The 13,929-nt window shown below is 41.0% G+C and overlaps 1 pseudogene; it reads left to right on the top strand.

Moving 5' to 3' along the window:
- Positions 1-6,206, top strand: part of LOC131748129 (elongator complex protein 1-like) — a 29,156-nt pseudogene extending 22,950 nt beyond the window's left edge.
- The last annotated feature ends 7,723 nt before the right edge of the window (positions 6,207-13,929 follow it).

The following is a 13,929-nucleotide window of genomic DNA, read 5'->3' as shown; positions in this document are numbered from 1 at the left end:
ATAAAGATTTAGAGGTAAATACGTAAAGGCCAGTGACAGGTCTTTTTTCCCTACTAGGTTAATGACCTTCTCTGGAATGCAGATTCCAGTGTGCTTGCAGCTTTGCCTGGAAGACCTTCAGAGGGAAGAAAATTCCACTCTAAAAACCTATGGTAAGATAGCTCTCGTATCTCAGCCTTCTGCCCCACAAAATGTAATTGAAAGTAGTGGGCCGTGGAGTTTCCATTATCCCTTTCACTTAGTCCTGTAATGGAATCAAAGATAACTGAGGGGGGTAGGTAGAATGAAGGAGTGGTTAGCTTTTGATGGGAGGGATTTCAGTTATGTATCAGGCAGGGTCTCCAGAGAAATAGAATCAGGGTAAGCCGGCTGGTTGGAAATTCAGTGAAGAGTTGATGTTGCAATCTTGAGTCCAAAATCTGTGGGACTGGCCCACAGTCTGGAAACTCGGACAAGATTCTGTGTTACAGTCTTGAGACAAAATTCCCTTTTCTCTGGGAAGCCTTAGTTTTAGTTCTTAAGGCTCTATAAACTCTTTGGATGAGATCTATCCACATTATGGAGGATAGTCTGCTGTTCTTAAAGTCAGCTGATTATAAAGGTTAATCATATCTACAGAATACCTTCCCAGCAACATCTAGACTGGGTTTTGACTGAACAGCTAGACATCATCACCTAGCCAAGTTGACATGTAAATTAACCACCACAAGTCATCAGTGCTTTCTCTTCATGGATGGTACCAGTGTAGCAAATCAAAATGCTAGCCAAAGGAATACTGTGGAAGTGAAAGAGAAATGAGTTTAGATATAAGTAAGAATCTTCTATAGCTTTTAAATGGTAAATCAAATTGTAAATATGTATTTTTCAGTGTATATGTAATATGTGAAAGCATTAGAAAATAAAGATGGGAAGACAAAAAGTTCTTCTGTAATTCTGTCACTCAGTAATAATCAGTATTTAAATTTTCTTGTCTTCCAGATTTTATGTATACATCTCAGTATAGCTGTGATCTCATTTTTGTTAAATATGTAGGTATGATACCTACAGTTTTGTAACTTGCTTTGACAGTGTGTCACAAACTATTTCCATTTCAGATATCTATCTGTATCATTTTAACTTGCTGTATATTCATTTATGCTACAGTTTATTCAATCTTATGTTGTTAAACATTTAAAGTATTGTAATTTTTCACTGTCATCAGTACTGCACTGAACAGTTTTTTCATAAATCTTTTCATTTGCTTATGTTCTGAGTGGCTTTCAAACGTTTTAATCAATAGAACTAACTGAAATGTTATTAAGAAGCTCATTCATTCATTCAACACAATAGTTCTCAACCCTGGCTGTACCTTTAGAAAAATAAATGCTATCCATGTGTTATCTGTGAGTTGCTCTCAGTACGTTATAATGGGGACTATACATCATTATTAATTTAAAAAAAAAAGCTTCCAGGTGATTTTTTTTTTGTAAACACTGACATTTATTTATTTATAATTTTATTTATTTATTTATTTCTGGCTGCGTTGGGTCATCCTTGCTGTGTGCAGACTGTCTCTAGTTGAGGCAAGCAAGGGCTACTCTTCATTGCGGGCTTCTCATTGATGTGGCTTCTCTTGTGGAGCACGGGCTCTAGGCGCACGAGCTTCAGTAGCTGTGGATCTCAGGCTTTAGAGCGCAGGCTCAGTAGTTGTGGCACACAGGCTTAGTTGCTCCGTGGCGTGTGGGATCTTCCCAGACCAGGGCTCTAACCCATGTCCCCTGAAGTGGCAGGCAGATTCTTAACCACTGCGCCACCAGGGAAGTCCCCAGGTGATTTTTTAATGTGTAGCCAGAGTTGACAACCACTGACTAACCAGGTGTTAATGGCTGGCCCTGTGATATGCTCAGGATAAAAGTGTTGCTGCAAGAACAGCCACAACATCTGTCCTCACAGAGCCTGAGCATGGAGTCTAAGTTAACCCAAAGATAGGTCTAAGTATTGTAGTAGCCTGGTTCTAGAACTAGGTTGGATTTGCTGTTATTGCTGAGTTAAGAATTAGTAATCAGGGAGATGTTTAAAGAAAAGAAATTCCTTAATATAATTAAAATTTTCATTTATGTGTGTCACCTGTTTAACAAAGTTTGTCTTTGACATGATTAGGTCTTTTCTTTTCCAGCTTTATTGAGATATAGTTGACATGTAACATGTTCATTCAGGAGGTACAATGTGATGATTTGATACATGCATATACTGTGAAATGTTTACCACAGTAAGGTTGATTAACCTTACTGTGAGAACTTTTCTTTTGGTTGCGTTGGGTCTTCATTGTTGTGTGCGGGTTTTCTCTAGTTGTGGTGAGCGGGGGCTATTCTTCCTTGCCGTGCGTGGGCTTCTCATTGCAGTGGCTTCTCTTGTTGCGGAGCACGGGCTCTAGGTACTCGGGCTTTGGTAGTTGTGGTACGCGGGCTCAGTAGTTGTGGCTTTTGGGCTCTAGAGCACAGACTCAGTAGTTGTGGCTCACGGACTTACTTGCTCCGTGGCATGTGGGATCTTCCCAGACCAGGGATTGAACCCATGTCCCCTGCATTGGCAGGCAGATTCTTAACCATTGCACCACCAGGGAAGCCCGGTGAGAACATTTTGGGTTTTTTTTTTGCAGTACGCGGGCCTCTGAGTGTTGTGGCCTCTTCCGTTGTGGAGCACAGGCTCTGGATGTGCAGGCTCAGCGGCCGTGGCTCCATGGCATGTGGGATCTTCCCGGACCAGGGCACGAACCCATGTCCCCTGCATCAGGAGGCGGAATCTCAACCACTGCGCCTCCACGGAAGTCCCGTGAGAACATTTTAAATCTACTCTCATAGCAACTTTCAAGTATACAATACAGTATTGTTAACTGTAGTCACCATGCTATACATTAGATCTCTGGAACTTGTAACTGAAGGTTGTACTCTTTGACCAACTTCTTTCTGTTTCCTGCACTCTACAGGTTTTGGTCTGGTTCTTTTAAGGGTATTTGCATGCTAATCTCCCTTGGACATAACTGCATACCAAACACCTGGAAGAAAATAATAAGCATCTTAGGCATCATACAACATAGTGATGCTAGTCTAGTGCTCTTGGATTGGGTGTTTTAATACTTTTAATCTGATTGCCAAGTTTTCTCTTTCTAAGTCTTTGTGAAAAAAACAACTCACTAAAGCACTGTTCTATGGTAGGAGCCTTCCATCATCATGATCATAAAGTTTGAAGATAGAGGCAGAAATGAACATGTGTGCTTCTGACCTTAATGCTGCTTAATATTTTGTCCTCATGAAAAACTATACTTTAACAATTATTGTTAATATTATTCTCTTAATGAAGAGGCTGAGCAGAAAGGGTCATTTGAAAAAGAAAAGGGTGTCCTCATCCCTCTCCAGCAAGTGGTACAAAGTCTGGTCCTCTGCCCCCTGCCTCTGATGGCCCTCTTTTCATTTTCCCCTGCAGTTCAGCTCTGGACTGTTGGAAACTATCACTGGTATCTCAAGCAAAGCCTACCCTTCAGCGCCTGTGGGAAGAGCAAGATTGTGTCCGTCATGTGGGGCCCGGTGACCCCATACCGGTTGCATGTTCTCTGTCAAGGCTGGCATTACCTCTGCTATGACTGACACTGGACGACTGACTGGAGCTCAGGAGATAATTAGGTGACATGGCAAATGTGGCTGTTGTTGATGGAAGTAAGGAGCTGAAAAGTGTGTCCATGGGCCTGCAAGGGGCCTGAGCCAGGAGAGTGCAGATGTGGCAGTTTGACTTAGACAGTGCAGGATTTTTATTTGATTGATTATTCAGGTTCTTTGGTTTGTTTTTACTTGTTTTGGTTTTGATTGGATGGGAACACCCTTAGGTGAGGCATGTACTCCCCTGAGGACCCATAGTCTCTCCTCTCCCCCCGCATCCCTCAACTCCCTTTTCTACTACAACCATGGCCTTTACATATTTACTTGTCTGGGCTTTGAAGACATTGACATTTCTGACCCTGGGTAGAGAGGAAGACAACAGTAGGCTTGTGGCATTGGTGTGTCGGCCTTGTCTTTGTGCACTGACAGCGTTACGTTGACTCTCAAACCACTCTGTTGTGTTGCTTTGTTTTTTGATATAATGCTTGCTAATTATGTACCTTTCCAGTATCTTCAGTTCACGTCACTGATATCTGCCTAGTACTCGTATTGGATTGGTGTTTTTTAATTAGGTTGAGGGTTTTTGTTTAGTGAGGGGAAAGAAACTAGGGAAAGTCAGTCTTTCCTGAATCGACATTTATTTATTGCTGATGACATAAAGGAAGACTTGCTTCTAAGATTGTAATGTGAGTTGGTATACTAATTTATGTTCTATGTAGTGATCATAATACTGATTTTACAATCATATGTTCTGTATAGAGGACTTAAGCACATATGCCTTATAACCAGATCAATGTACAGGGAAGTGCATTAAGGATTTTGGTTTTTCTGGCTTGGTTGCAGGCCCAGATCTAAAGCTAGAACTCTGACCTTTTGTCCTGCTTGCCGTAGTCCCTGGCACCTGAAACTCCAAGCCCCGAGATGGACTGCTATAGGCCTGGAGGTGACAGTAGCCAGATATAGACAGAGCTCTGACACTTACTTTCCTCCTCTACACAGTATTTAAGCTTATTCATGATAAAAACACCAACAATTACTTTTAAGAATCGCTGTATATTTTCTACCACCATTATTTGTTAGTGGTGCTGTGTTGTTCAGATGCCTTGTTTTACAAATTGAACATCCATGTGTCTAATCCTCTTTCTCTCTCTCATGCAGACAGGGTATTGGTGACAGTCTTCTGGCAGAGTGTGGTTCCAACTCCCATGTGCACCTACCGACTGCTGCTCCCCCACCCTGTAAATCAAATCCTTTTCTCCACACACGCTAAAAAGAGTAACGACCTCGTTGTCCTAAATGCCAGTAACCAGATTTCTGTTTATAAATGTGGTATGTACAAAAACTGTTCTCAGGATGTTCTGAATCAAATCTCTCCAACACAAAATCAAATTACACTTTGGTGTTGTGTTAACTCTAGGGTTTTGAAAAATTTTGAAGTTTATAATTAATATCATTATTACTGTGATGTTTAATTCACTTGTAGGTTTTTTGTGTGTGTTTGGCGGGGGGGCTTCTATCCTACTTTGGCTAATAAGAACAATTCTTTTTGCTTTGTTGAACTCGAAGGGTTAGTTATTTAAGAATAATTCTGAATCCTAGAAAGAACATAGTATCTCATTACATCCTTAACATGTTTTACAGTTTTCATTGCCATTGCACATATTTTCAGTTGATCTCACAGCTTTCCTAGGAGCTGTGTCAGAGGTGGAGTTTTTCTGTTTTATAGATGAGGGAACAGCATGCCAGAGGGTTTGCAGTCTGCTTGAGCAAGAAAGGACAAGGACCTCTACTCAGGTGTTTTAGCGTCTAATCTAGTTGTCCTTCCACAGTCCTGTTGCTCTTAGTTTCTAGTTGCTTTCCTGATGTACTTGAAGAACCTATAATTTGTGAATTCTGTGGTTGTATCATAAGTTATACTGGCACATGACAGTGGTAGCCTTGTTTTCAAATATGTTTTGAATTCTCAGCCTGAAAGGTGGGCAGAAATTTAAGAAAGATGTTCAGATGTGGTTATTTTCTATATTGCTTGATTTGAAAAGTGGATTACCTTCTAGAACCCATTAAATGCAGGACCCCATATCCATAGTATCAGGAAAAATGTTTGTAGTTTACTATGATAGTATTTGCATTTTTTTCCCTAGGTGATAGTCCAAGCGTAGAATCTACAGTGAAACCTGGGGCTGTGGGTGGAAATGGATTTAACATTTCTCTTAGAACACCTCATCTGGACAAGAGATACACGTAGGTTGTTCTTAGTTGCCTTGGAACTCTGGGTACAGAAGCAGCCAGCATTTAGTCCTTAATTCAGCCAACTGTTATTATCTTATCCTGTGCCTGTTGCTTAGTGGAACAAGAAGTAGATACAACACCTGGGCCCTGTTTTTTCAGCCTGGTTGGAGAAGTCAGTTACCTATGTATCTGAACATCATATATGCTGATGGGTGGCAATGGAGCATGTCTTCAGCAGGCTTAGAACCCATTCCCCCAACATCCCTGGGTGGATTTTCAACAGGGAAAATCCCATGGGAAAGATGGAGATGCAGATGATAGAGCAGAGTACAGTTGCTTACACAGATGAGGATACGTACATTGTTAATGTGTGCCTGACCTAATGCAGTATGTACTTTGTCTCATCCTACAGTGCAGAACTTTTGGTTGCTGTGTTTTGAGGCTCTCAGGTTGGAAATCAGAATGCATTTTCCTATTGGAACGATACTATGAAGAGTTGAATATAATTGAATACATCAAGTACATTATAGGCATTGTAAAATCACCTAGAAGCCAAATTATTAATTATAAGTCCATTTCTGTGAGAATCCAGAATTTGATTCTGTTCTGTTTAATGAGCCCATGTTTTTTTTTACAATGGTGTGTTTGTTTCCACTTTATAACAAAGTGAATCATCTATACACATATATATATATATATCCCCATATCTCTTCCCTCTTGCGTCTCCGTCTCTCCCACCCTCCCTATCCCACCCATCTAGGTGGTCACCAAGCACCAGGCTGATCTCCCTGTGCCATGTGGCTGCTTACCACTAGCTACTGATTTTACATTAGGTACTATATATATGTGCATGCCATTCTCTCACTTTGTCTCAGCTTACCCTTCTGCCTCCCTGTGTCCTCAAGTCCATTCGCTAGTAGCTCTGCGTCTTTATTCCCATCCTACCCCTACGTTCTTCATGACCATTTATTTTAGATTCTATATATATGTGTTAGCATACAGTATTTGTTTTTCTCTTTCTGACCTACTTCACTCTGTATGACAGACACTAGGTCCATCCACCTCACTGTGTATAACACAATTTCATTTCTTCTTATGGCTGAGTAATATTCCATTGTATATATGTCCCACATCTTCTCTATCCATTCATCTTTTGATGGACACTTAGGTTGCTTCCATGTCCTGACTGTTGTAAATAGAGCAGCAACGAACATTGTGGTACATGACTCTTTTTGAATTATGGTTGTCTCAGGGTATATGCCTAGTAGTGTAGTGGGATCGCTGGGTTGTATGGTAGTTCTATTTTTAGATTGTGAAAGGAGCTCCATACTGTTCTCCATAGTGACTGTATCAATTTACATTCCCACCAACAGGGCAAGAGGGGTCTGTTTTCTCCACACCCTCTCCAGCATTTATTGTTTGTAGATTTTTTGGTGATGGCCATTCTGACTGGTGTGAGGCGATACCTCACTGTGGTTTGATTTGCATTTCTCTAATGATTAATGATGTTGAGCATTCTTTCATGTGTTTGTTGGCAATCTGTATATCTTCTTTGGAGAAATGTCTGTTTAGGTCTTCTGCCTATTTGGGGATTGGGTTGTTTGTTTTTTTAATATTAAGCTGCATGTGCTGCTTGTAAATTTTGGATATTAATCTTTGTCAGTTGCTTTATTTGCAAATATATTCTACCATTCTGAGGGTTGTCTTTTGGTCTTGTTTATTGTTTCTGTACTGTGCATAAGCATTTTTTTCTTTTTGCGGTACAGAGACCTCTCACTGCTGTGGACTCTCCCATTGCTGAGCACAGGCTCCGGACACTCAGGCTCAGTGGCCATGGCTCATGGGCCCAGCCGCTGCATGACATGTGGGATCCTCCCAGACCAGGGCACAAACCCATGTCCCCTGCATCGGCAGGAGGACTCTCAACCACTGCGCCACCAGAGAAGCCCTCTGCAAAAGCTTTTAAATTTCATTCGGTTTCATTTGTTTATCTTAGATTTTATTGCCACTTCTCTAGAAGGTGGATGAAAAAGAATCTTGCTGTGATTTATGGCATAGAGTGTTCTGCCTATGTTTTCCTCTAAGAATTTGATAATGTCTGACCTTACATTAAGGTCTTTAATCAATTTTGAGTTTTTGTTGTGTGTATGGTGTCAGGGAGTGTTCTAATTTCATTCTTTACATGTAGCTGTCCAGTTTTCCCAGCAGCACTTATTGAAGAGGCTGTCTTTTATCTACTATATATTGTTGCCTCCTTTATCAAAGATAGGGTGACCATATGTGCATGGGTTCATCTCTGGACTTTCTATCCTGTTCCATTGATCTATATTTCTGTTTTTGTGCCAGTACAATACTGTCTTGATTGCTGTAGCTTTGTAGTATAGTCTGAAGTCAGGGAGCCTGATTCCTCCAGCTCCGTTTATTGTTCCCAAGATTGCTTTGGGTGTTCAGCATGTTTTGTGTTTCCATACAAATTTTGAATTTTTTTGTTCTAGTTCTGTGAAAAATGCCATTCATAGTTTGATAGGGGTTACATTGAAGCTATAGATTGCTTTGTGTAGTATAGTCATTTCACAATGTTGATTCTTCCAATCCAAGAACATGGTAAATCTCTCCATCTTTTTGTATCATCTTTAATTTCTTTCAACAGTGTCTTATAGTTTTCTGCATACAGGTCATTTGTCTCATGAGGTAGGTTTATTCCTGGATATTTTATTCTTTTTGTTGCAATGGTAAATGGGAGTGTTTTCTTAATTTCACTTTCAGATTTTTCATCCTTAGTGTATAGGAAGGCAAGAGATTTCTGTGCATTAATCTTGCTACTTTACCAAATTCATTGATTAGCTCTAGTAGTTTTCTGGTAGCATCTTTGTGATTCTCTATGTATAGTATCATGTCATTTGCAAACAGAGAAAGCTTTACTTATTCTTTTCCATCTTGGATTCCTTTTATTTCTTTTTCTTCTCTGATTGCTGTGGCTAAAATGTCCAAAACTATGTTGAATAATAGTGGTGAGAGTGGGCAACCTTGTCTTGTTCCTGATTTCAGGGGAAATGTTTTCAGTTTTTCACCATTGAGGATGATGTTGGCTGTGACTTTGTCATATTTGGCCTTTATTATGTTAAGGTAAGTTCCCTCTATGCCTGCTTTCTGGAAGGTTTTTATCATAAGGGAGTGTGGGTATTGAATTTTGTCAAAAGCTTTCTCTGCATCTATGAGATGATCATATGGTATTTCTGCTTCAGTTTGTTAATATTGTTTATCCCATTCATTGATTTGCGTATATTGAAGAATCCTTGCATTCCCTGAATAAACCCCTCTTGATCATATTGTATGATTCTTTTAAGGTGCTGTTGGATTCTGTTTGCTAGTATTTTGTTGAGGATTTTTGCATCTATGTTCATCAGTGATATTGGCCTGTAGTTTTCTTTCTTTGTGACATCTTTCTCTGGTTTTGATATCAGGGTGATGGTGGCCTTGTAGAATGAGTTTGGGAGTGTTCCTCCCTCTGGTATCTTTTGGAAGAGTTTGAGAAGGATAGGTGTTAGCTCTTCTCTAAATGTTTGATAGAATTCGCCTGTGAAGCAATCAGGTCCTTGGCTTTCATTTGTTGTAAGACTTTTAATCACAGTTTCAATTTCAGTGCTTGTGTTTGGTCTGTTCATATTTTCTATTTCTTCCTGGTTCAGTCTCGGCAGTTTGTACATTTCTAAGAATTTGTCCATTTCTTCCAGGTGGTCCATTTTATTGGCATAGAGTTGCTTGTAGTAATCTCTCATGATACTTTGTATTTCTGCAGTGTCAGTTGTTACTTCTCCTTTTTCATTTCTAATTCTATTGATTTGAGTCTTCTCCCTTTTTTTCTTGATGAGTCTGGCTAATGGTTTATCAATTTTGTTTATCTTCTCAGAGAACCAGCTTTTAGTATTATTGATCTTTGCTATTGTTTCCTTCATTTCTTTTTCATTTATTTCTGATCTGATCTTTATGATTTCTTTCCTTTTGCTAAATTTGGGGTTTTTTTGTTCTTCTTTCTCTAATGGCTTTTGGTACAAAGTTAAGTTGTTTGTTCGAGATATTTCCTGTTTCTTAAGGTATGATTTTATTGCTATAAACTTGCCTCTTAGAACTGCTTTTGCTGTATCCCATAGGTTTTGGGTCGTCGTGTCTCCATTGTCATTTGTTTCTAAGTATTTTTTGATTTCCTCTTTGATTTCTTCAGTGATCACTTCGTTATTAAGTAGTGTATTGTTTAGCCTCCATGTGTCTGTATTTTTTACAGATCTTTTCCTGTAATTGATATCTAGTCGCATAGCATTGTGGTCGGAAAAGATACTTGATACGATTTCAATTTTCTTAAATTTGCCAAGGCTAGATTTGTGACCCAAGATATGATCTATCCTGGAGAATGTTCCATGAGCACTTGAGAAAAATGTGTATTCTGTTGTTTTTGGATGGAATGTCCTATAAATATCAATTAAGTCCATCTTGTTTAATGTTTTATTTAAACCTTGTGTTTCCTTATTTATTTCCATTTTGGATGATATGTCCATTGGTGAAAACTCCCCTACTATTAATGTGTTACTGTTGATTTCCGCTTTTATGGCTGTTATTATTTGCCTTATGTATTGAGGTCCTTCTATGTTGTGTACATAAATATTTAAGATTGTTATATCTTCTTCTTGGATCAATCCCTTCATCATTATGTAGTGTCCTTCTTTGTCTCTTGTAATAATCTTTATTTTAAACTCTATTTTGTCTGATATGAGAATTGCTATTCCAGCTTACTTTTGATTTCCATTTGCATGGAATATCTTTTTCCATCCCTTCATTTTCAGTCTGTATGTGTCCTTAGGTCTGAAGTAGGTCTCTTGTAGACAGCATGTATATGGGTCTTGTTTTTGTATCCATTCAGCCAGGCTGTGTCTTTTGGTGGGAGCATTTAATCTATTTACATTTCAGGTAATTCGTGATATGTATGTTCCTATTCCCATTTTCTTAATTGATCTGAGTTTGTTATTGTAGGTCTTTTCCTTGTCTTGTGTTTCTTGCCTAGAGAAGTTCCTTTAGCATTTCTTGTAAAGCTGGTTTGGTGGTGCTGAACTCTCTCAGCTTTTGCTTGTCTGTAAAGGTTTTAATTTCTCCATCAAAACTGAATGAGATCCTTGCTGGGTAGAGTAATCTTGGTTGAAGGTTTTTCCCTTTCATCGCTTTAAATATGTCCTGCCACTCCCTTCTGGCTTGCAGAGTTTCTGCTGAAAGGTCAGCTGTTAACCTTATGGGGATTCCCTTGTGTGTTATTTGTTGTTTTTCCCTCGCTGCTTTTAATAAGTTTTCTTTGCATTTAATTTTTGCTAGTTTGATTAATATGTGTCTTGGTGTTTTTCTCCTTGAATATATCCTGTATGGGACTCTCTGTGGTTCCTGGACTTGATTAACTACTTCCTTTCCCATATTAGGAAATTTGTCAACTATAATCTCTTCAAATATTTTCTCAGTCCCTTTTTTTTCTCTTCTTCTTCTGGGACCCCTATTATTCGAATGTTGGTGCATTTAATGTTGTCCCAGAGGTCTCTGAGACTGTCCTCAGTTCTTTTCATTCTTTTTCTTTATTCTGCTCTGCAGTATTTATTTCCACTATTTTATCTTCCAGGTCACTTATCCGTTCTTCTGCCTGAGTTATTCTGCTATTGATCCCATCTAGAGTATTTTTCATTTCATTTATTGTGTTGTTCATCATTGCTTTTTTCGTCTTCTAGGTCCTTGTTACATGTTTCTTGCTTTTCTCTATTTCTAAGCTTTTGGATCATCTTTACTGTCATTATTCTGAATTATTTTTCAGGTAGACTGCCTATTTCCTCTTCATTTGTTAGGTCTGGAGGGTTTTTACCTTGCTACTTCATCTGCTGTGTGTTTTTCTGTCTTCTCATTTTGCTTATCTTACTGTGTATGGGGTCTCCTTTTTGCAGGCTGCAAGTTAGTAGTTCCTGTTGTTTTTGGTGTCTGTCCCCAGTGGCTAAAGTCGGTTCAGTGGGTTGTGTAGGCTTCCTGGTGAAGGGGAGTAGTGCCTGTGTTCTGGTGGATGAGGCTGTATCTTCTCTTTCTGGTGGGCAGGTCCACGTCTGCTGGTGTGTTTTGCCATGTCTGTAGCCTTATTATGATTTTAGGCAGCCTCTCTGCTGATGGGTGGGTTTGTGTTTCTGTCTTGCTAGTTATTTGGCATAGGTTGTCCAGCACTGTAGTTTGCTGGTCGTTGAGTGAAGCAGGGTCTTGGTGTTGAGATGGAGACCTCTGGGAGATTTTTACTGTTTGATATTACGTGGAGCTGGGAGGTCTCTTGTGGACCAGTGTCCTGAAGTTGGCTTTCTCACCTCAGAGGCATAGCCCTGACTCCTGGCTGGAGCACCAAGAGCCTTTTGTCCACTTGGCTCAGAATAAAAGGGAGAAAAAATGGAAAGAAAGAAAGAAAGAAAGAAAGAGGATAAAATAAAATAAAGATAAAATAAAATAAAGTTACTAAAATAAAATATAATTATTAAGAAAAAAAATTGGGGCTTCCCTGATGGCATGGTGGTTGAGAGTCCACCTGCCAATGCAGGGGACACGGGTTCGTGTCCCGGTCCGGGAGGATCCCACATGCCGCAGAGTGGCTGAGCCCATGAGCCATGGCCGCTGAGCCTGTGCTCCTCAACGGGAGAGGCCACAACAGTGAGAGGCCCGTGTACCACACACACACACACAAATTTAAAGTAAAGAAAAAACGGACGGAGAGAACCCTAAGACAAATGGTGATAGCAAAGCTATACAGACAAAATCTCACACAGAAGCTTACACATACACACTCACAAAAAGAGGAAAAGGGGAAAATAACATATCTTGCTCTCAAAGTCCACCTTCTCAATTTGGGATGATTCATTGTCTATTCAGGTATTCCACAGATGTAGGGTACATCAAGTTGATTGTGGAGCTTTAATGCACTGTTTCTGAGGCTGCTTGGAGAAATTTCCCTTTCTCATCTTTGTTCACAAAGCTCCCTGGGTTCAGCTTTTGATTTGGCCCCACCTCTACGTGTAGTTCTCCTGAGGGCGTCTGTTCTTTGCTGAAACAGGAGAGGGTTAAAGGAGCTGCTGCTTCGGGGGCTCTGGGTCACTCAGGCCGGGGGGAGGGAGGGGTATGGATCCGGGGTGAGCCTGTGGCAGCAGAGGCCAGCGTGGTGTTGCACCAGCCTGATGCGCGCTGTGCGTTCTCCCGGGGAAGTTGTCCCTGGATCACGGGACCCTGGCAGTGGTGGGCTGCACAGGCTCTCGGGAGGGGAGGTGTGGAGAGTAACCTGTGCTCGCACACGGGCTTCTTAGTGGCTGCTCCAGCAGCCTTAACGTCCCATTCCCGTATCCGGGGTCTGCGCTGTTAGCCGCAGCTCGCGCCCATCTGTGGAACTCCTTTAAGCAGTGCTCTTAATCCCCTCTCCTCGTGCAGCAGGAATCAAAGAGGCAAGAAAAAGTCTCTTGCCTCTTCGGCAGCTCCAGACTTTTTCCCAGACTCCCTCCCGGCTAGCTGTGGCACACTAGCCCCTTCAGGCTGTGTTTACACCACCAGTCTGAGCCTCAGCTCCCAGCCCCCACCCGCCCCTGCCCACCCCGGGTGAGCATACAAGCCTCTCAGGCTGGTGTGTGCTGCTCGGCACCGTTTCTCTGTGTGGGAATCTCTCTGCTTTGCCCTCCACACCCCTGTTGCTGTGCTCTCCTCTGCAGCTCTGAAGCTTTCCCCCTCTACCACCCACAGTGCCCACCCGCGAAGGGGCTTCCTAGTGTGTGGAAACATTTCCTCCTTCACAGCTCCCTCCCACTGGTGCAGGTCCTGTTCCTATTCTTTTGTCTCTGTTTTTTCTTTTTACTTTTGCCTTACCCATGTACGTGGGGGAGTTTCTTGCCTTTTGGGAGGTCTGAGGTCTTCTGCCAGCGTTCAGTGGGTGTTCTGTAGGAGTTGTTCCACGTGTAGATGTATTTCTGATGTATCTGTGGGGAGGAAGGTGATCTCAATGTCTTACTCTTCTGCTGTCTTCCTCAAT

This window comes from Kogia breviceps, chromosome X (assembly GCF_026419965.1).
Source record: "Kogia breviceps isolate mKogBre1 chromosome X, mKogBre1 haplotype 1, whole genome shotgun sequence".
NCBI lineage: Eukaryota > Metazoa > Chordata > Mammalia > Artiodactyla > Physeteridae > Kogia > Kogia breviceps.
Note: the sequence above shows the minus strand (reverse complement) of the source record. Positions and strands in the feature narration are given on the sequence as shown.